The sequence below is a fragment of the Phascolarctos cinereus genome, unplaced genomic scaffold (genome assembly GCF_003287225.1).
Source record: "Phascolarctos cinereus isolate Bilbo 61053 unplaced genomic scaffold, phaCin_HiC Scaffold_726;HRSCAF=1367, whole genome shotgun sequence".
Classification (NCBI taxonomy): Eukaryota; Metazoa; Chordata; class Mammalia; order Diprotodontia; family Phascolarctidae; genus Phascolarctos; species Phascolarctos cinereus.
Window position 1 is genome coordinate 73,882,408 of NW_027556098.1, and position 21,835 is coordinate 73,904,242.

Here is a 21,835-nt window from a genome sequence, read left to right on the forward strand (position 1 = left end):
TGGCTCAGTGGATAGAGCACTGAGCATGGAGTCAGAATAGACCTGAGTTCAAATCTATCCTCAGACATACTAGCTGCGTGACCCTGGGCAATCATTTAAGCCCTGTTTGCCTTAATCCATTGGAGAAGGAAATAGCAACAACTCCAACTCCATGGACAGTATAGCCCATGGTGTCATGAAGATTCAAACACGACTGAATGAACAACAACAAGCACTTCATAAATGCTTTTCCATTCCATTGATGGAGACTGAACCAAAGCATGCAAAATAGTGTAGATTAATTTTAGCCACAAAAGGATTACACTAATCAATGGTGCTGTGCCCACGAAGATGAGGGCAGAGATACTATGAGCTACAGAGCCCTGTCTATGAAGATCTTGACATTGTGTTGCTAGGCCACGACAGTGAGCAAAAAGTGGAGGCTTATAGCTACCTGGCAAGCACTGGAAAATATAATTTAAAGTGTTACAAATTTCATGATCCCAAGACAAGTTAAAAACTCTCCAGAAATTTAGAGGTGGCAAATCTACTAGAGACAGTTTATCTTTCAAGGAAGCTCTTGGAAAGCCCTTCAGCTACTTCAATGGATAATAGATGAACGAGGTAATAGCTTATATATAGCTCTTATTTAACCAGCTGACTTAGAAGTCAAAAACCCAGTGGAACCACCAAATGGTCATGTGGCTTGAATAGAAATTGGAAAAGTAAGTAAACATTTTTCAACTATGGTTTTCAATTATGTTGATATTTATATTTTTATCCAAACTCATGGATGAATTCCAGATCATGGTTATACCAATGTAAATACTGTATTATGGTTTTAGAATACCAAAGGTTGGCATGGTTGCTTATTTCCTACCTGATTAACCTCATTTTAAACATTTACAACTGATGAAATGAAAAAACATTTGCTCTGTAAAACTTGGACTCAATCAAAAGGCTGTACCGAGGATCTAGAAGGCCACATGTGGCCTCCAGACTACAGGTTCCCCAACCTTGCGTTAAGTGTATTGTCTAGCATTACTCAATTAGTAAACGTTTAAGGATGCATATGTACTCACGTCTTCCTCACTTCAGGTTCAGAGCTCTATCTACACTCTATCATCTGCCTGCACAGGGTTAAAGGATAATGATATGAATAAAGGGGGAAAAAAACAGTACCTGGCATCAAAGAGTTGACATTCTCTCATGGGAAGCAAAATATAAAATAATTAGGTACATGTAAGGTAGATACAAAGTAGATAGAAAAAATATATAGAAAATAACAAGGAAGATAGTAGCAGCTCCAGGAAGTGGGAAGGAAATCTTGAAGATGAGACTTAAACTTGAAGAAAGGCAGAGAAAGAGAAGTGGGGGGGGTAAAGAGGAAGTGATTCTAGGCATTATGGGCATGGAGAAATAGTGTGCCATCTAAGGGACAACAAGTAGGCGAATGTATCAAGATTGTAGAGTAGACTAGCAGGAAAATAAGAAAGTACAGGTGATTTTTGTTTGCTTGTTTATTTGTTTTTGGTGGCAATCAGGGTTAAGTGACTTGCCCAGGGTCACATAGTAAGTGTCTGAGGCTGAATTTGAACTCAGGTCCTCCTAACTCTAGGAACAATGCTCTATTGACTGTGCCACTAAGCAAAAAACAATATTATATTTAAGTATATTTTCCTTTCCCTATTAACACCCATGACAATTTCAAAAATATATGCCCATGAAGTAAACAAACAAAAATTAAAATCACCATAGATTACTTCAGTAGATTGGTGATCTCATTTGTGAGGACCATCTTTAACATTCCTAACCCTATCTTTCTATTAAGTCTTTATAGAGAATTTGCGCAGAGTGTAGGAGGATTTGCACTATTTTTTTTAATATTCTATAGGTACCACAGCTATTATTAGCAAGAAGCATCCACTAAATTTCTACAGCATTTACAACACATATAGAAAATGGGAACAATGTAGGATGAGAGCTCAGAGAATAAGTATGGCTAGAAGACGAAAGATTTAGCACACACCACTCCCTCTTCTGACACAGACTGAGCTCTAGTATAATATTTACTGTAGTGACATTCATTACCAGAGCATCTCCTTTTCTAGTTATACACATTATTGAATATGTGTACTCCATTAGCTTGTCTTCAAGTTTTCAATGGTAATATATGGCAATCTATCTATCTCCACCATACATTTTTCCATTGCCCTTTTGGTCTCCCACAATTTTAATTCCAACATGAAACAAAAATCCCACATGAGCCTCCTTTTCAGGAGAAATCTGTGTAAAATCTATGTACTTTCTGTTTAAACTTCCAACACAGTCCCTGCAATTTATTCAAATGAGTAAAGAATTTGTGTGACCTTTGTACATATATTACACATCAAAATTCATTGCACAGTTAGTTTCTATATCATTGCCAGTCATTGTCCCATGCAACAAATGCTAAAGTAGATGTTACTTAGTAAGAATTAAATGGTAAGTAATAGCACTTGCCAGGACTCCAGACATATTGTAGCATACACTAGGAATGCCAACTGACAATATGACTATTCCATGTCCATCATGAATCAAGTCCTCAGTGCAGAATTTAAAGGTGTTACTAAGTTTTCATCGAATGTTTCAGCATGGCAGGAGGTGAACAAGGGTTCAGGAAAACCATGCCACTAAAGTACCAGTTTTGATACATCTTAACAAGTGTAGGGTTATGGGAAATCGACTAGATATTGACATGACTCAGTTGGTAGACACTAATTTCTAGAAGGACAACCATGAGGTGATGAATATTTTTGACCAAAAACCTGTCATATTCTTCTTACCAAGGCATGAAGAGGTTGTGAGCAGTGTTCAATGGAGAGACTACTTTTTGAACCTTTTTGACTTTTTAAACAAGTCATCATATTTTTATTGATGTTATTGTTTTTATATTATAGTTATTTGCTAATATATTCTTTTTCCTTCCCCTACCTATAAGCCATCCCTCAAACCAAAGATTTAAAAAAGAAAGACGAAAACTAGGTCAGCAAAGCTAAAGGACACATTGTCATACAGCAATGCTTCACCGAATCATAGGTCCTTGAAATATTATATTGAACACTTGGGAAATGAGTGAAATTTTTTATTTTGAATCATTAGGCCATTCTTTTCAGATGCTTGATATAAAGACAAGTAAATAATCAATCAGTTGGCAAATTTTGTATCTTTTTCTCTAAATGCTTCACACATCCCTTTCTCTCAATTAAGACAAGCTTAGTTTAAGCCTGAATCACCTCTTTCTTGGAGTACTTGGAACAATTTCATAATTTTCCACTCTAATACACTGTTCACAGCTGGGGAAGTAATTATCCTTAGTGTAGGTCTGAGCATGTCATCTTCCGCATACAACCCCAAACCCTACAATGATAGTTCTCTGCTGCATCTAAGATAATATACCATTTCTTAAGTTTGACTCCTATATTTCCAAACTTGATGCATATTCCTTGTGTTTATATTCACTACAGTCTAGTCATATTGGCCCACTTGCTGTTCCTCAGTAATGACAGTCTAGCTCCCATATCTTTGCCTGTGTCCTATGCCCAGAATATTCAACTTCCTCACCTTTATTTTTTAGAATCCCCAAATTCCATCAAGACTCAGTTCAAAGATTGTTTCCTACAGCAGGCCCTTTCTGTTCCTTTCAGCTCCTTTAAGGTTCTCTTCCATCTGCTCTTAATGTATCTTATCCATACCTATTTCTGTACATGATCTTCTTGTTAGAATGTAACTCCTTTAGACAAGTACTATTTCCCCCCATTGTCTTTTCAGTGCTACTCAGTACAGTGTCTGGCATGTAGAAATGTTTAAGGAATGTTTGTTAATTAACTGAGAAAAAGTTTGTGATTTTGCAAAAGTAGGGGGCTATGAATATGGAATATCCCATATACTAACAATATTTTTTTCTTTCTTTTTTCTTTTCTTTTTTTTTTTGCTCACCTGCCTTTTTTTCTTTTCTTTTTTTTTTTTTTAAAGACTTCGTTATGAGAGATGGCAGTTAGGTGGGAGAGGAAGAATATATTAGCAAATAAATGTGATGTAAAAAGAATACCACCAATAACAATAACTTGTTCAACAGGCTAATGTTTATCAATATCTACTATTGGAGTAAGGGATTAATAGTTAGCTTTCAACAGAATAAGTTTATTTCCCCCTCCCTGGAATAAGTTTCTATCTCTACATTCCTTCACCAAAACATAACCAATAAAGCATCAAGAACAGCTGTGTCTAAGTCTAGCTTCTGATTAATAGTTGTGCTGGTCTGGGAAAATCACTTATCTTCTCAGTATTCCAGGCAATACTCTAAGACTAAAAGTTATAGATAAGTTGTCAATCTGTATTGGTGGAGGGAGTTTTCATACTGAGATTTCTCTCATGCATACATATGTATGTATACATGTATATGTATATATTATATATATTGTTGTTCAGTAGTTTGAGTTATGTGTGACTTTTTGTGACCTCATTTTGAGGGTTTTCTTGGCAAAGATACTGGAGTGGTTTGCCATTTACTTCATCAGATATTTTGACAGATGAGGAAACTGAGTCAAACTGAGGCAAAAAAAAAAGACTTGCCCAGGGCCAGAATAGATTGGCAAGGGAATAGGAAGGGAATAGCTTGGTTTTATTTTGTTTTGGAGGAAATCAGGGTGAAGAGACTTGCCCAGGGACACACAGCTAGTAAATATCTGAGCCAAATTTAAACACAGGTCCTCTTGACTTCAGGTCAAGCACTCTGTACACTGTGCTTCCTAGCTGCTACATGTAATATATTTACATAAAAACATACAATTTCACATACTATATTTGTAATTTGTAAAATTTGTACATATGTATATGCAATATCTGTATTATTACATATATATGAGTACTGGAAATTAGAAACTTCAATACTTTTCTAAGACTCTACTTTTTTAAAATTCCCATAATTGTACTCTTTTCTGTCTAGAACATGATAATGTCTAATAATGGAAAAATAAATGCAGAAGTTTGGGGCATGTGTTGGTATATTGAGACCAACTTCACAATTTCCAAGAGATTTTCTGGGGAGACTTTATATTTCATGGTTATATCTCTGGTGCTAGAGGGTGTTTTTTTATTTTCAGGTTAAAACATGTTATATTAGTATATTATTTTCATAGATCATAAATGGGAACAGAATGAAAGAGTAGCTGAAATCAAGTATTATATTTTCAGAGAGTGCTAAATGACATGCTGGTAGAGCTCTATCAATCAATCCTTTGATATGACAATATTAAATAATTGAGTATATTGTTCATTTGAGGACTAAACATATTTCTCTTAAAAATTAGTTTTTCAGACATGATGAATAATAAGTATTTTTTCTAATGTATTCTTAAAACATAATGCACAATTTAAAATAGCATATTTTTCTGATAATTGTGAATTACATATTTGAATAATAATTCAAATAAATGAACCATGTTCTTAAAATAACACTATTGTCCAAACAAAGGGCTTCTCTAAGTGCCTACAATTTTTATTTAGGTAATGCACTGAGATTAGTGTCTTTTTACTTGTAGTTATTGATTCCATATCTTTCAGTAAACAGAAAAAAAATTCAATGAGTGAATTAATACATAACATGTCTGAAAGAGAATGAAACCACCTATTTAATCCCCATCATTATCTCTATTGTCTGTAGTAGAGCTTGGTAATGGGGAAAAGTTGGAACAAAGAAAATTACCACTACACAGGGAAGACTAGAGTAGGAGAAGGCAATCTGAGATCATTCCCCTCACTTTGCACTAGGAAGAAATCTGTATAGGAGGTTGGAGTGTCAGGGAAGAATAATGGACTAAAAGAGAGTATCTGATGTTCTTCCATCTATGGGTGTCAGAAAGGTGGTATTGAGTTTCCCCTTCAATGAAAAAACTAAATGACCACATATTAGATATGCTCTAATGAAGATTCTTTTCCCACAGTGAGTTAAAGTAGAAAGCCACTGAGGTCACTTCCACCTTCAAAATTCCTTGACCGTGATGTTCCAGAAGATAGAAAGAACACAACATCAAAAACATATGTTCCCAGACGAAGGTCCAGTCAGTCTTGTAGTGTCAGAAAGGGTTGGAGAGAAATTAACAAAGACCTAATCTGAGGGCTGTATATTGGAATACGACTCCAGTTTAAAGAACTAAGATTTAAACATGAGAAAAAAAGGAAAAAAAACAAATACTGAGAGTGGGGTACAGGGAAAGGCCTTATTCACAATGCAAAAGGCCGGGGAAACCAAAGGTGGGGAAGCAGGTGCCTTACTTAAGATTTTCTCATCCATAAAATGAGAGGACTGGAATGGATACTAAGACCCATTTAACTCTAAATACTATGAGCTTCTATTTCTAAACTGATTAGAAATAATACAATACCATTCATTAGTAGACAAATGTTACTTTCTTTTCCACCGTTAACAGCTAGGTGGTCCAGTGGATAGAGAGCCAGGCCTGAAGTCAGGAATACTCATCTTCCTGAGTTCAACTCTGGCTTCAGAAGCTTGTTAGCTGTGTGACCCTGGGCAAGTCACTTAATAGTGTTTGACCGAGGAGGTAGAGAAGGAAATGGCAAACCACTTCAGGACCTTTACCAAGAAAACCCCAAATAGGCACATGAAGAGTCAAACAGACCTGAAATGACTAAACAACAACCATTACCTCATTTTGTGAATTCAAGCAAGTAACTAAAACTCTCTGAATGTCATCTTTTTAATCTTTAAAATAGGGAAGAGGTTGGACAAATATTCTATAATAGTCATTGCAGCTCTAAAATTCTAGGAAAATGATTAATATTATATTAACATGACAGTTGCTAGAAGGTCCAAGTTTAAGATAGAACCAGAAGTAAAATGCCTTTGTAAGTGACATAAGCTATGGAAATTTAGATCCTTTTATCTTCATTTTGTAGAGAGTAAATTCGTCTCAGGGCCTAGAATAGACTTAAACTTACATTTGAAGTTTATGTCACCCTAGTTTGGAAGGCTATGAAAATATTGAAGGCAATGATGAAACCTGGTGGGAAGGTTTTATATTCACTTAATGGATGATAAAAAACAAAGCATAAAAAGAAGGGAGCACAGGATCTCCAACCATCATAGACAGATATAAGAAATCTGGTTGCTGGATTTCTTTAAAAACCTTACCTCTTTAAATAAGGCGGAAAAAAAACATTAAATCATTAATGAATATATGTATTGCTCATCTAAAGTAAATAAAATCATTGTGGCACTCATTTTATTGCAATTTTGCATCTGCTTTCCCTCCTCAGACAAGATATTGTGCTAATTATGGAACTGTTTTATATTCTGTTCACAACTTACACGATTTCAAGATGCCAACAACCTTCTCTTATCCACTGTTTTTTTTTTCACTCATATCAAAACTATCCTAGAATCCATTTTTGAGGATGCAGAATAGGAGCTATATACTAACTTTTAAAGTCTTTCAGCACAGCTGAAATTTTATATCAGAAATCTGAAGAGTGAAGGTCAAGATTTCCTAAGGACACTAAGCTTCTTTTCTTGTAGATGCCACGCTCTGTTTTACTATGACTGCATACTTCCTGCATGTGCTTTACTCACCCCCACCTCCCAGCACCAATGACAATGCTTTGCATAAAGGTGATCAGAAAATGTTGAGAGACAGAAAGAGCAAAATTAGTCATGAGGAAGTGGCATTTGCCAGAATTGACAGCTTGTCAAGATGACTGTAAATGTGTTTGAGAAAATATACTTTTTAAATGGCAAACTGGAACAACAACAAAAACAGAAAGCATGCTTCTGAATCTAGCTTTTTTTCCTCTTATCCTTAAGGCAGATGGAACTCAGAAATTTATTTAAAAGAAAAACAACTGAACTTATGAATTTACAGTATTCATGTTTTTAAAAAGACTTATTGCCCAAGCACCGAAAGGCAAGATGGTTGCTTCCATCAAACAGTTCTTATTGGGGGGAAAAAATGAAAGATGAGGATGGTAAAAAAAAAGAAATGTAAAATATGATTCAGGAATGACAGAGACCAATGAGGTAAAAACTGCAAAGAAGTGTCATATATATATATATATATATATATATATATATATATATATATATATATATATATATATAAAATATATGTGTGTGTGTGTGTGTATGCCTTTTCTTTGACAAAGGAAGTAAAAGTTGAGAGACATGATGATTATCCTAAATAACATCACAAAAATGAAATTGATTTTATTTTAATGAATTAATTATAACTTTATGTTAAAATGTTTCATTACTAATGTAAGAATCATTCCTCAATTAGCTGTTTACATATAGGCAGACTGCTGATTAGTTAGAGCAAAGATCATAATTAGAAGAATGAAAGAGAAAATTATTTTGTATACAATCAAACTAATTTCATTCTTATTTATCTGATCAAGTTACTAGTGGTCAAAAGATATAATATTATCAGGATAAAGGACTAGAACTAGACTATATTCATGCAGAAGTTTAATTGAATATAAGGCAATTTCCATAATAAGAAAATAAAAAAGCATTAAAAAAACAATTTATTCAATAAAATTTTACTTGCCGAGTGGAAATATATGGTAGCTAATGGCAACAGCAGGTTAGAATATAAATTGATTTATAAAATCTTATAAAGTAGCCTGAAGGAGTATTATTAAAAATATCATCTCATCAACAGAGAGAAGCAGTGAAGGGTAAAATCAGTTCAAAGGAAGTTTAGTGAGAGACTCATCAACTAAACAAAGTCATACCAAGGGTACTTATTGATGAAAAGGAACAAATAAAGGAAAATGGGGGGAAGGACCTACAGAAATTTTTATATTTTTTAATCACATGGATAGAACACCCATATTCAAATATTACAGTCCTTGATATGTTTATAGAAGACATACAAAGAGGTATGAAGAACAAGGATTAAACACACAAAAAAACAGTTGGATTCGACCAAATATGTATGAAGAAGAACTCTAGTAAAAGTGACATCATTATGAGGTTGTCAAGGGACAAATTCTCACAGTATCTGAAGAAGGAGAACAGACTACACTCTGTGGAGAAGCAGGGTAGGGGTGCATAAAAAATTACTTTAGTGATATCAAAAAAGTATGACCAAGATAATGGCAAAGCTGCCAATTTATTTGCTGATTTTCCCATCTGTATAAAATGTTCATGGTAATAATCTACATAAGTCTCAAGAATCTAGTCAATGGTAATATTGATAGGGAAGAGGTAGGCTTTCTAAGTGAAATCTAGAGTCAACCTCATCTTTAATCATTCATAAAGCCCTTGAGGCTTTGCAAATCACTGTACAAATATTATCTCATCTTATCCTCACAACAATCGAGGGAAGTAGGTACTATTAATTTCCCCTTTTTAGAGATGAGGAAACTGAGGAAGAGAAAGCCAAGAGTCATATAGCTAGTACTGAAATTAAGTCTTTCTGACTCTAAGTCTAACATTCTATCCACTGTGCCACATAGCTGCCAGAAGATTCTGGAAATATGTTATCCCACTGGTTTATTGTTCTTATTGTTTATTAATTATAAGGTATTTGATTCAGTAGAGTAAAATGTAATCTTAATTGCTCATTACAACTAGGTGTTGTTAGACTTCCACTTCCAAGATGGTGTAGTAAAAAGGTAGTCGCTCTCACCCTCCCCTATCAACCATTGAAAACCCAGAAAATATCACCCCAGAAAAAAAACCCTGGAACAGCTGAACCAGAAGAAAGACAGGGAGCAGCAGAGCAGTAGCCCAGTCTCACTTTAGCACACCAGGAGGAGATCACCTGGTGACTAGGAATTCTACAACAAACTGGTCTCCCAGTGCCTTACCAAAAATAAGGGAAGCAGAACTGCAAGGGGCCCCAGGTAGATAAGCACCCTGCAGCATTTATCTGAAAGGACCTGAAGAAAGCTAAAGGAAAGGAAAAGCAGTCAACCTAGAATTGTCTGAAAGTTTCAGCCTTGCTAATTCCAGCCCAACACCAGGTAAGCTGCCAGAGCCCTATAGCATACAGTTGCAACATAGGAAGCCCCAGCACACAAAGCCAGTGACCAAGACCTAGGCTTCCAACACAAGAAGCTTGGGTTAGTGCCATCTGCTCCCCAGCAGCAGAGCTCAATCTCTTTAAAGGCCAAGGAATGAGGAAACACTATGAGTAATAAGAAACACACCACAGATTCATATTATGAGAAGAGTGAAGGTCAAGAAAGAAATTCTGAACATTGCCAACAAACAGACATCTGTAATATCAAAAGGGAGTTTGAACTGGTGTTCGGCCTAAAAAGCCTTCTTAGAAGAGCTCAAGAAGGATTTTAAAAGGTAAATGAGTGGGGTAGAAGAGTCCTTAAAAAATACAATTGGCCAATTGGAAAAAGTGTACACTGAAGAAAAGAAGTCCCTAAAAAACACAATTGGCCAACTGGAAAAAAGTGCACTGAAAAAAACCAAATCCCTCAAAAATACAATTGACCAATTGGATAAGGAAGTAAAAAAGAAACTAACAGAAGAAAACAATCCACTAAAAAGTAGAATTGGACAAATGCAAACTAATGATTCTATGCAAGAGCAAGAATCAGTCAAACAGAAACAAAAAAATTCAAAAAATAGATGAAAACGTAAAATACCTCATTGGTAAAACAACCGATCTGGAAAATCAATCCAGGAGAGACAACTTAAACATTATTGGACTACCTGAAAATCATGATGGAAAAGAGAGCCTGGACAGTATCTTTCAGGAAATCATAAAGGAAAACTGCCCTGAAGTCCTGGAACAAGAAGGTAAAATAACAATAGAATCCACCTTTCACTGTCTGAAAGAGATCCCAAATTGAAAACACAAAGAAATACAATAGCTAAATTCCAAAATTTCCAGATGAAAGAGAAAATACTGCAAGCAGCCAGAAAAAAGCAATTTAAATATCATGGAAACACTGTCAGGATTACACAGGACCTTGCAGCTTCTACATTAAAAGACTGTAGGGCATGAAACATGATATTCCATTAGGCAAAGGAGTTTGGATTGCAGCCAAGGATCAACTACCCAGTGAAAATAAGCATGACATTTAAAGGGAGGAGATGGATATTTAATGAAATAGGGGACTTCAAAACCTTCCTGATAATAACATCAGAGCTCAACAAAAAATTTGATCTTCAAGTATAAGATTCAAGGTAAATGGGACAGAAAGATACAATATGTTGTTAATAAGGGAAAACTGTGTACATCCCTAGAAGGGAAGATGACATTTGCAACTCTTGAGAACTGTATTGTTATTACACCATGTTAAAGGAGTATACATAAAGGGGGGTGGATATAAATTGACTTTGACGTAATGAAAAAAATTTAATCAAGTGGGTTAAATGGATCCAAGTAAGTGGATTAGTCTGATCAAAGAAAATGTACTGAGAAAGGAGGAGGCAGACAAGGGTAAATTACATTACAGGAAAAGACACAAAAACCTATTACAACAAAGGGAAAGAAGGGAAGGGGGTGAGCATTGTTTGAACCTTACTGTCATCAGATTTGGCACAAGAAGGGAATAACATAATCAGTTAGTAATACAAATCTAACTTGCCCTATAGACAGTAGGAGGGAAAAAGGGAAAGAAAAGGGAGGGGGGATAAAACGGAGAGAAGAAGCAGTAAGGGTAAAGGGGAAGAAAAGGGAAAGGGCTAATAGAAGGGAGAAATGACTGAAGGAAGCGGTGGTCAAAAGCAAAACACTAGTGGGGGGGGGAAAGGAGAAAGGAGAAACAAAAGCATAAACAACTAGGTGTCTCCCATATTTTTGTCAAAATTATAGAATATTCCTTGAATTTTATAATCAAAAAAATAAACTTGTTCAATTACTTTATGGCCATTAATACCAGGTGAGACATAACACAGGCGAATGCATGATTATCAAGACTGTTTTATCAGTGTGATGGAGGATGTTCAGTACTGAGTCTTAGTTAGTAATGATTTTCTGTGTATGGTTAGATATAAAGGTACAAAGTTATGGAGTTACAGAACTATTCCTACTAGTGTAAATAAATGATTTTTTTTAAGAATGCCTTGGACATTGCAGGACCTCCTGGCCTCAAGAGTTCGGCCTAAACACCTACTTATGAAAATTACAAGTGGATGAAAGATGTCTACTATCCCAATTATGGTATATAGTTGGATGTTAGATGTACAACTTATACAGGATGTCTTTCAGTAGACAGAGGAAATGAATGGATAGATGGATAGATAGATAGATAGATAGATAGATAGATAGATAGATAGATTGATAGATAGATAGACCCTCCTGACTCTGAGAACAGTTCTTTATTCATTCCATCATCTTAGGCAAATAGACAACTCCCTGGTCTCAGAATTCAACAAGAGGCAGAGTGGGCTGCACTATCTGTAGAAAGCTATAAACCTCCTTTAATAACACCAAACTGCTACAAGAAACAAAGACTCATATTTTTAATACCAGTATTCTACCAGCGTTCTTATAAGGCAGCAAGTCACAAAATACTACAGTGTCTAAGCAATTAAAAATGAATATTACCTAGGGGTCAATGGACAGATAAACAGTAGAAATAAGTAGGTTGTAAAAAAATGAAAAGTTAGGTTCATCAGAGACAATCCAGAATAAAGGATGTTAGAGAAAATATATCATAGGAAAAACAAAGATGAGCTGGTCAATATATGTGGGTAAGAGATAAAGGATAGATAACATATGTGATAGCACTGGTATCTTTGTAATAATCAAGGGGAAAATAGAATAATCACAAGTATACTGAATGAATTAGTTACCTGTGGCAAATTTGTGTGAGGACATGGAGGAGAGTCATACAAGAATAGGAAGCATGGATGGATTATGATCTGTATCCTAGGATGGAACATTCACATGACTGAAATAATAGGTCAATTTGAGTATTTGAATATATATGAGAATAGTTTCAAAAGTAGAATTAGATGGAAAAATCTGTGGTAATTTGGCTCACTGCATCTTGATACACTAATCTTAAAATATTCAGTAAATAGGTTCAAGATCACATCAACATTCAGCATCTAGAAAAAGCTTACCATGTTAGTTACGGAAAACTTACAAATACTACTACTCATTTTTCTACATTTTTTTTCAGTTCTAATTCTGGCTTTAAAACAGTATACCAGGTGGTATAACTATTCTGAAAAGTAATTCAGAACTACGCTGGAAAACTTACTAAACTTCTTGATCTTTGACCCAGTGACATCACTACCTGGCCTAACCCCAAAAAGAACAAAGAAAGGTAGAAAACCTATATGTACAAATGTATTTACAAAGCTCTTTTGTTGTAGCAAAAAACTAGAAACTAATGGGGTGTCAATTATTGGTGATTAACTGAACAAATTACAGTATATGAATGCAACGGAATAATAACCTTCAATTAAAAAAAAGAGATGCCTTCAGAGAGAACTGGAATACTTGTATGAATGACACAGATCTAGGAGCAGTAGGAGAATAAATCTTATAACAATATTATAAAGATAAAAAATATTGATAGATATAAAAACTTTCACTGAAACAGTTACCATGATCCAAGTTGACCAATAAGGGTGGATACTTAGAATATGTATTTTACTTTATTTTATTTATAGTTCCCAAGAGAAAAGTGACTTTAGATCACAAGACTGAAATCAGTCATAAATACTTTAAGGACCATTTGGTCCAGCCAAACCAATTGTTTTATAGATGAAGATATGTATACTTAGAATATAAAAGGAATTAAGATCATAGACTACTGGTGCAGGATAGGACCTTAAAAATCATCCACTGCAATCCCTGATTGAAAAGGAGAAACTGAGGTACAAAGATGGAAGGGGAGTTGCTCAAGGTCACTATGTCTGATCTAGGAATAGGTGGGACCTAGGTTTGACTCAGAAGTATCATGTATTATTTTTAGAAGCCATTTAATTCTCCTCACCACTGTTTTATAGATGGAGAAAATGAGACCCAGAGCAGGAGAAAGGACCTTGGTTCACAAAGGATAAAAATCCAAGAATATGTTAAAAATCCAGTTTACCTTTTCCATTTTAAAGTGGATGAAAGTGAAGTCTAAAGATAGGGAAGCACTTAGCATCATACAATGTAAAAAAAAAAATTAAAGCCAATTCACCAATTTTGCAAATGATAAAACTGAGGCCCATGGGGCATGCAACTTGTCCAAAGTCATAGCAGAGCTGAGACCTTTTATGTAGGGGTGTATATTGGGAGGGCAGGATTTTTTATTTTTTTTATAATGTACACCCCCCCACCCCCCAAAAAGTGAAGTTGTTAATTATACAAATAAAACCCTTGTATGTCGCTACAATGAGTGAAGGACAAACCCCTATAACAGAATCAAAAATATCCATGATCTGGAGTTCAAGTAATGAGTGGCAAGTAGTTTGCCAAGGACTGATGCTTGGCCCTAGGGTCCCTGCTTAAAGGTGGAAAGAAGTAAAAAGTGTCACTTTCTGACAGAGTGGTGATGTCCTTAAGATATAGAAAGAGACATCCACTTTTGGATATGCCCAATGAAGAAACCTGTTTCACTTAGGTGTTCATATTGCTTATAATTTTTGTTTTTATTTTTATTTTTCTTAGAGGGTTTTTGTTTATTTTTCTGGGTACATAAGTTTGTGGGCAAGAGAAAAATAAATGCTTATTAAATATTTTTTGTATATTAATTTAAAACAAATATTGCATAATAGGTTTTGGGTGTTTGTCAAAAATAGTTTACACAAAATTCTACTTTACAAAATTTTAGAACTCAAATGACTTCTGTAAAACAATAATTAGCTATTTCAATTGTAATCAACCAGGTTAAAATATGCATGATTACTCTCACATGATCATTTTGAGATGAGAGAATGTGCTAGAACAAATAAAACACAATAGAAAAGAGAGAGAGACAGAGACAGTGAGACAGAAGGAGAGAGTCAGAAAGAAAGAGAGAGATTAGTTACATGCTATATGTTCATAGGTATTTGCCCTGTCATACAGTACACAGAGTAATCTAACCTACAATAGGAACATTAAATTACTGAGATTATTTGATGACATGTTGAAAAAATTCTGCTCTTTTCAAGATGATTTAAAAGAATCTTTAATATTTACCTTGTGAGGTAGCTTACCAGGGAGCATAGAGAGCTGGACTTGTATTTGGGACAACCTGGATTCAAGCCTGAACTCTGACACATTTTTGGCTACACAGCCAGAAACAAGTCTTGATCTTTCTCAGGCACTTATATAAGACTACAAATTGCAAAGATAGTGTGCTGTTGTTGTTCAATTGTTCAGTCATACCTGACTCTTTTTTGACCCCATGGACCATAGAACTCCACTGTTGTGCATGGGGTTTTCTTGGCAAAGATATTGGAATGGTTTGCCATTTTCTTCTCCAGTGGATTAACGTAAACAGATTAAGTGACTTGCCCAAGATTACGCAGCTGGTAAGTGTCTGAGACCAGATCTGAACGCAGGTCTTCTGATTCCAGATCCAGATCTCTATTCATTGGGACACCTAGCTGCCTACAGAGAAAGCACAGGTATGCATTATTAGATAAAGTTTCCCTACCTGGGCTTTCCTGTGCTGATGAAATCGCATGTCTGGACCTAAATTTATATTTTGTTTCTTTTTCAAGTTACTTTCTTCTTCATGTTTACATGAGTTGGGACTACTTAAAGAAAGGTTAGAATTTACAATAAATAGAGTTAGAGGCAAATAAGATCAACTGATTTCTCTTTTGACCTAGGTAATCCATTTTTAAACTTTTTTCTATGAATGTTCGCTTTACTTTTGGATGGTAAGGAGAATAAGCAGCCATATAGAAACAACTTTGCTAACTTTTTATAACAGCTAGATTTCTTGCCTTAGGAAAGAAAAAAAAACTCGTGTCATCTATAAAAAAACTATAGAACATATTGATTCATACATTGTTATTTGTAAGAAGATTCTCATCTCTCCTCCTTTGGACCCAAAAGATGTGATTAAATGCTACATTATAATTCAATCATATAACTGGAGGAATTTTGTTGTATACTCTCCATATTTGCATTAAATAATTACTATTCTACTGGAATATAGGTAGCAACTCAACAATGCTGGACACACACGATTGTGGTCTGTAAGAGGGAGAGGTATAAGAGATAATGGCAATCTAGGTAGGGAGGTCACCTCAGACATTGAGCTATAAACAAGAATCACAGGTCTAGGGAGATTTGCCAAGTCCACACTACAGAAACCTAACAGGGATAAAAGCAGAACGAGTAAATGGGTCTGACAAACTCCTAGGAGAGGCAATCTTAGAAAGGATCGTTTTTGTTCCATTTTATTCTTCAATTCTTAGCTCCATGAATGCTGAATATAATAGAAAGAGAACCAAGATCTGCAGGTATGTCCTAGTCTTTATGGAGGCAGGGATGAAGTACTGTGTTCCAGTTGAAACAATGTTAGATTCATAGTAAAAGCATCTCAACTCAAATCCTTGTTACTCTGTTACTTACCACCTGCATGGCCATGGCTATATCACTTAAACTATTTGGGCCTTAGTTCCTCATCTGTAAAGTAACGAGGTTGTACTTGGTCTCCAAGAATTTCTTTTCAGATCTTAATGGGATGATCTCAGGCACATGTTAAAATTGCCTCATATATATTGAATATATTTAAAAAATCCAAATATCTTCCTAATTACTTAGTTTTGGCCTAAATTATACTAAACTAAAATAGAATTCTAATCAGAAAGAAAAGCACATAATAAAATTTCAAACAATATGTTTTCTGTACAATTATATCATTAATAATGTTTCTTAAATACTGTCCTACTGCTTCATTGAATTATAGCATATACAATGCTTTCCAGAAGGCTGATGGTAGAATAAGTGTAGGCTCATTAGCATCACGATATTCTGCCTCTTGGAATAAGATTTTATTTCAACTGTGTACTCTTTACTACTGTTTAGTGATTATTTGGCAACATAAGAGAACAGAACAGAAAAGACTCATAAATAACAGGAAAGACTCTAGAATCAATATTGGCTCTGTTTAAGCTAATGAGATTTTATTTTCTACATTAGCTGAAGAAAAAAAGTGACAAAAACTTGTTATCTTACAGGGTAAAATGGAATAAAAAGGGGAGATTTTAAATTATGACTTCTGAGAAGTTCTAACAGTAGATAAATACCTTGATTTTCATGGTATTAAAAGTGTCTTAATCCACGTTCCTAACACCTGTAGTGATAGATACCATAAAAATGGATAGATCAATAGATGTCATTTTGAGCATATGTGTCACAACTTCATTTTGGTGAATGATTTAATTTTGTGCTCTCTTACATCAATCATATGTCTCTCTTTCATGTCTTAGCCTTTGAGAATTTCCTCTGTCCCTATTTCTCTCAAGTCACTCATTGCTTGTCTCATATTCTACTTGAATGAACCTAATTTACTATAATAATTTCTTCCAACTTAAGAGATCAAACACTGATGTGATTTAATCTGAAAAGAGTAGCAACCTCAATTTGAGCTGTGCACATCTCTCACACAGATCAAATTTCACCTCCACCCTTACAGTTCAGAACCTAAGATTTTAACCCAAATCCTTTTTCTTTCTGTTTTCCTAAGGCATTTAATTTTGCCCATTATTAACATTTTTAATTTATTGAAATTTTGTGGGATATCTGTTAATTGTCTCTATTTCCTTTGCTCATTACTATTGTCTCCCTTCAATTTTGCAAATGTTCAAATCTGAGGTATTCAGTATTTTTGAGAAGAAAAAAAAAGATTATTCCTTCTAAAAAAAAGCAAAGTAATCAAATTTTCTTCAACTGTATTTTCCACAGGATTCAGATGGTGCTAATTAATACTGAGTAGGATAACTGTTTTATTTTTCATATCATGTCACTGTCCTTTGTCCATTGAAGTCCTTCTCTAATGTATTACCATTTATGGACCTAACTCCTAAGTTCTCATAATTTAAGCTATATGTCAGGAGAGTAAAATTGTTGCGAATATTACCAAGTTAGAAAAGCTTTCAAAAAACAAGCTAGTGATAGGCAAAATTGTCTAAAAACTAGTTAAATCTGCATAGCATCATCAGCAGGTTAGCTGGAAGGGGATGGATTTTTTAGGTATAGCTACCTTCAAATACTGTCTATGAAGTTATAGAGGGCTTGCAATCTGTGATCTTAAAGGGGTGGCATGTGGTTGAATTTACTAGAGTCAGTCAATAAAATACATCTGAGCATTGAAGGAATGTAAGGGCAAGCACACATTTCTTTCCAACTCTATCATATTCCTATCAATAAATCAATGAGTCAATCAATAAAAATTACTTTAAATACCCACTATATGCCAGACACTGTGCTAAGTGTTAGGGATACAAAAAGAGGAGGTGAAAGACAGTCACTCCCTCAAGGAGCTTACAATCTAATGATGAATATCACATTGACATCAAATATTTTGTGAGGATTTAAATGATAAGAACAAGAATTTCATAGATTGAGAAGATATAGAGTTATAATCTGTATTCTTGGATTCATAGATTCACTGAAGCATTGAATTAATGTCAAATAGTCATCTGCCAATGTCATTGAATATTATTTTCCATCTACATATATGTATATGTATGTGTATGTATGTGTATTTATGTGTATAAATGTGTCTATATGTGTATATATATGCACATATATTATATATGTATATGTAATATATAGTTATTTACATATTACATGTCTCTATTTGAATTTAAACTCCTCGAGAGCAGGGACTGTTTTTGTTTTTCTTTGTATCCCTACTGGTTGGCACAGTGCCCTGGCACATAGTAAATATTTAATAAATATTTACTGACATATATTTTAAAGCTCATAAGTTACTTTTATTTTGGCCATGTCATTATTCTTTTTTTTTAATACAATAATTTTATCCCTCTTCTTCTTCCCCCCCCAAAAAAAAACACAATCTGCCAATCTTCCTGTATTACTTTAAAAAAAATTATGGTACTATCTAAGATAAGAATTGGAACAAAATGCATAAGTAAAATTCATTTCTTGGCTGCTCACCATGTCTTTTTTGTTTTGTAGGCAAATGGTGTTAGTGACTTGTGGAGGGTCACACAGCTATTAAAGGTCATAGATTAGACTCAGATCTTCCTAACTCCAGGGCCGGTTCTCTATCCACTGAGCCACCTAGCTGCTCCTTGTTTACCATTTCTTAGCAAATAGGAAGTGTCCTCTAATAATAGGTATCTGGAACCAACCTTGATCATTGTGTTTATCCTAAATTCTCTTTTCTTTTTGTGCTGTCTTGATATCAGTAGGGTCATGTGCACCTTTTCTTTTCCTTTAATGATTTTTCCATTGGTTCATTCATATTTTCTCATGTTTCAATTGTTCATATTTGATGATCCTTACAGTGCAATAATATTTCATTATGTTTAGATTCCATAATCTGTCCAGTCATAGTACCATAGAATCATAGATTTATAGAAAGAGGAACATAGATGCCAATTCCAAACTCTTCATTTTATGAATGATATACTTGAAGTAAAAAATAGTTAAGTGACTTGTCAAGGATTAGAGACCCTAGGTTGAGCACTGGACCTGAAGTCAAGAAAGTCCAAATCCAAATCTGGTCTCAGGTACTAACTGTGTGACCCTAGGGAACTCACATAACTTCTGTCTGCCTCAATTTTTTACCTATAAAATCAAAATAATAATAACATCTAACTCATAGGATTGTTTTGAAGATAGTATGAAATAATATTTGTAAAGCACTTTGAAAATCTTAAAGTGTATTTTTATTATTATTAAACAACTAGTAAAAGTGTGTGGTGAGACTTGAACCCAGATCTTCCTGATTCCAAGTTTATTAACCTCACTATGTATTATGACCTTTGTAAGCATCAGTAGACAAGCTCTTCATTCAGCCTTTTTTACTACAACAAATAGTGCTGTTATGAATATATTTCTAGTTTCTTTAGTTCTATCAACAATATCTCTGGGTTATAAATATAGTAGGGAGATTGGTGGATCAACAGATATGTATGGTAAAGTGCCGAGCCTGACATCAGGAAGACTCATCTTCCTTAGTTCATATATGGCCTCAAACACTTACTAACCATGTAACCCTGGGCAAGTCACTTAACCATATTTGCCTCAACTCCTCATCTCTAAAATTACCTGAAGAAGAAAATGACAAACTACTCAAATATCTTTGCCAAGGAAACCCCCGAAGGAAATCACCAAGAATTGGACATGACTGAAGTGTCAGCAACAAAAATAGCATAATAATGTTTACATAATTATAAATTGTTACAAATGTTACATAATTACAGAATTTTCCAGAATTGGTGAGCTAATTCAAAGCTTCATCAACAGTGTTATCAGTCCCTACAGCATAGTCTGTTCTCCGTGTCCTATACTTATAAAGATATAACTTCCCATTCTTAACTAATTAGTGAATGGTATAACCTTTTATATTGAGATCATTAATAAGTTCATCACTACCTTTTTGACCTCTCCTTCTGTCTCTTTGCTTCTGGTTCTCTCATCCACTAACTGTGAATAAGAGATCCCTAGTCCTCATTCCTAGGCCTCTGCTCTTCTTCTTTACCATCACTTCTTAACAATGTGGCTCTGGGCAAGTCCATTACCCTCTGTCTGCCACAGTTTCGTCAACTGTAAAGTAGAAGTAATGACTGCACCTTTTTCCCAGCACCATTGTGAAGCTCAAATGAGATAATATTTATAAGGACTTAACACAGTTCACAGCAGGAGCTTAATAATTGTTTCCTTCTTTAATCCCTTCTTGTGTGGAGAAGGATGTTAATTCAAACCAATTTCCTCCAAAATACCTTCTGCTTTCCCCAAATTTCTTAATGAATAAAGATTCCTTTCTCTAGGAGCTTATGTTCTTAGGTTTATCTAGTGTGGGTAGGTACCTATGTTGTATTCTAAATCTATTTTATCTACTTTATTTTAATGATTTGCCTTTCTATTGTTTTAACAAGCATCAGATAATTTTGATTAATGCTTTATGTTCTGAGATTTGGTCAAGGTAGGCTTTCTTCATTCCTTTCTCCCTTATTTTCAATCATTATCTATAGAAATCTTATGCAATTAAAAGTTTTTGTGCAAATGACCTCTCATCTTTGAATCTGCCTTCTTCCCAGCCAGAATGGAACTTTCTCTCATCTGAATTCCTATAACTTTTAATACCACTCATACAATATCTCTATACTGTAGTTATTTTTGCATGTGTTTTATGCCTCCATGTAAATTATGAGTTCCTCAATAGCAGGGTTATTGTCTTATGCATCTTATGTCCTTCATGGTGCTTACCTAGCACAAAGCCTTGCCCATAGTAGGTGCTCAATAAATATTTGAGTCAATTAAATTGCTCTCTGATTAAAAATTGAGATTTTGACTACTAATAGTTTATACTGCCATATTGTTTACCAGGGATTATTTTACTTGCAGTAGTTGCAATAGGACCTATGTAATTCTTAAATTAATCACCCCCCAAATCTAGCTCTCAGCAAAGATTTAGTCTGCCAGTAGTTTACACCTCTCAAAGAACATAAATGCAAATCAACATGGAAGACAAAACTCCTTTGGTGGTCTACTTTATTGAAAAGTTCTGTTTACCATGTAAGTAAAGCATGTTTGAACTTTGCTAGCTTGTGTTGCTGGACTCCAAGAAAGACTCAATTTCTTCTACAGTTGAATACCAATCAGTCTTGGTTTTGTTCTTCTGTTAAATGAGTTTCTCTACTTCGTTTCACATATTTCTCATCTGTAACATTTATTCTAGGTCAGAACAT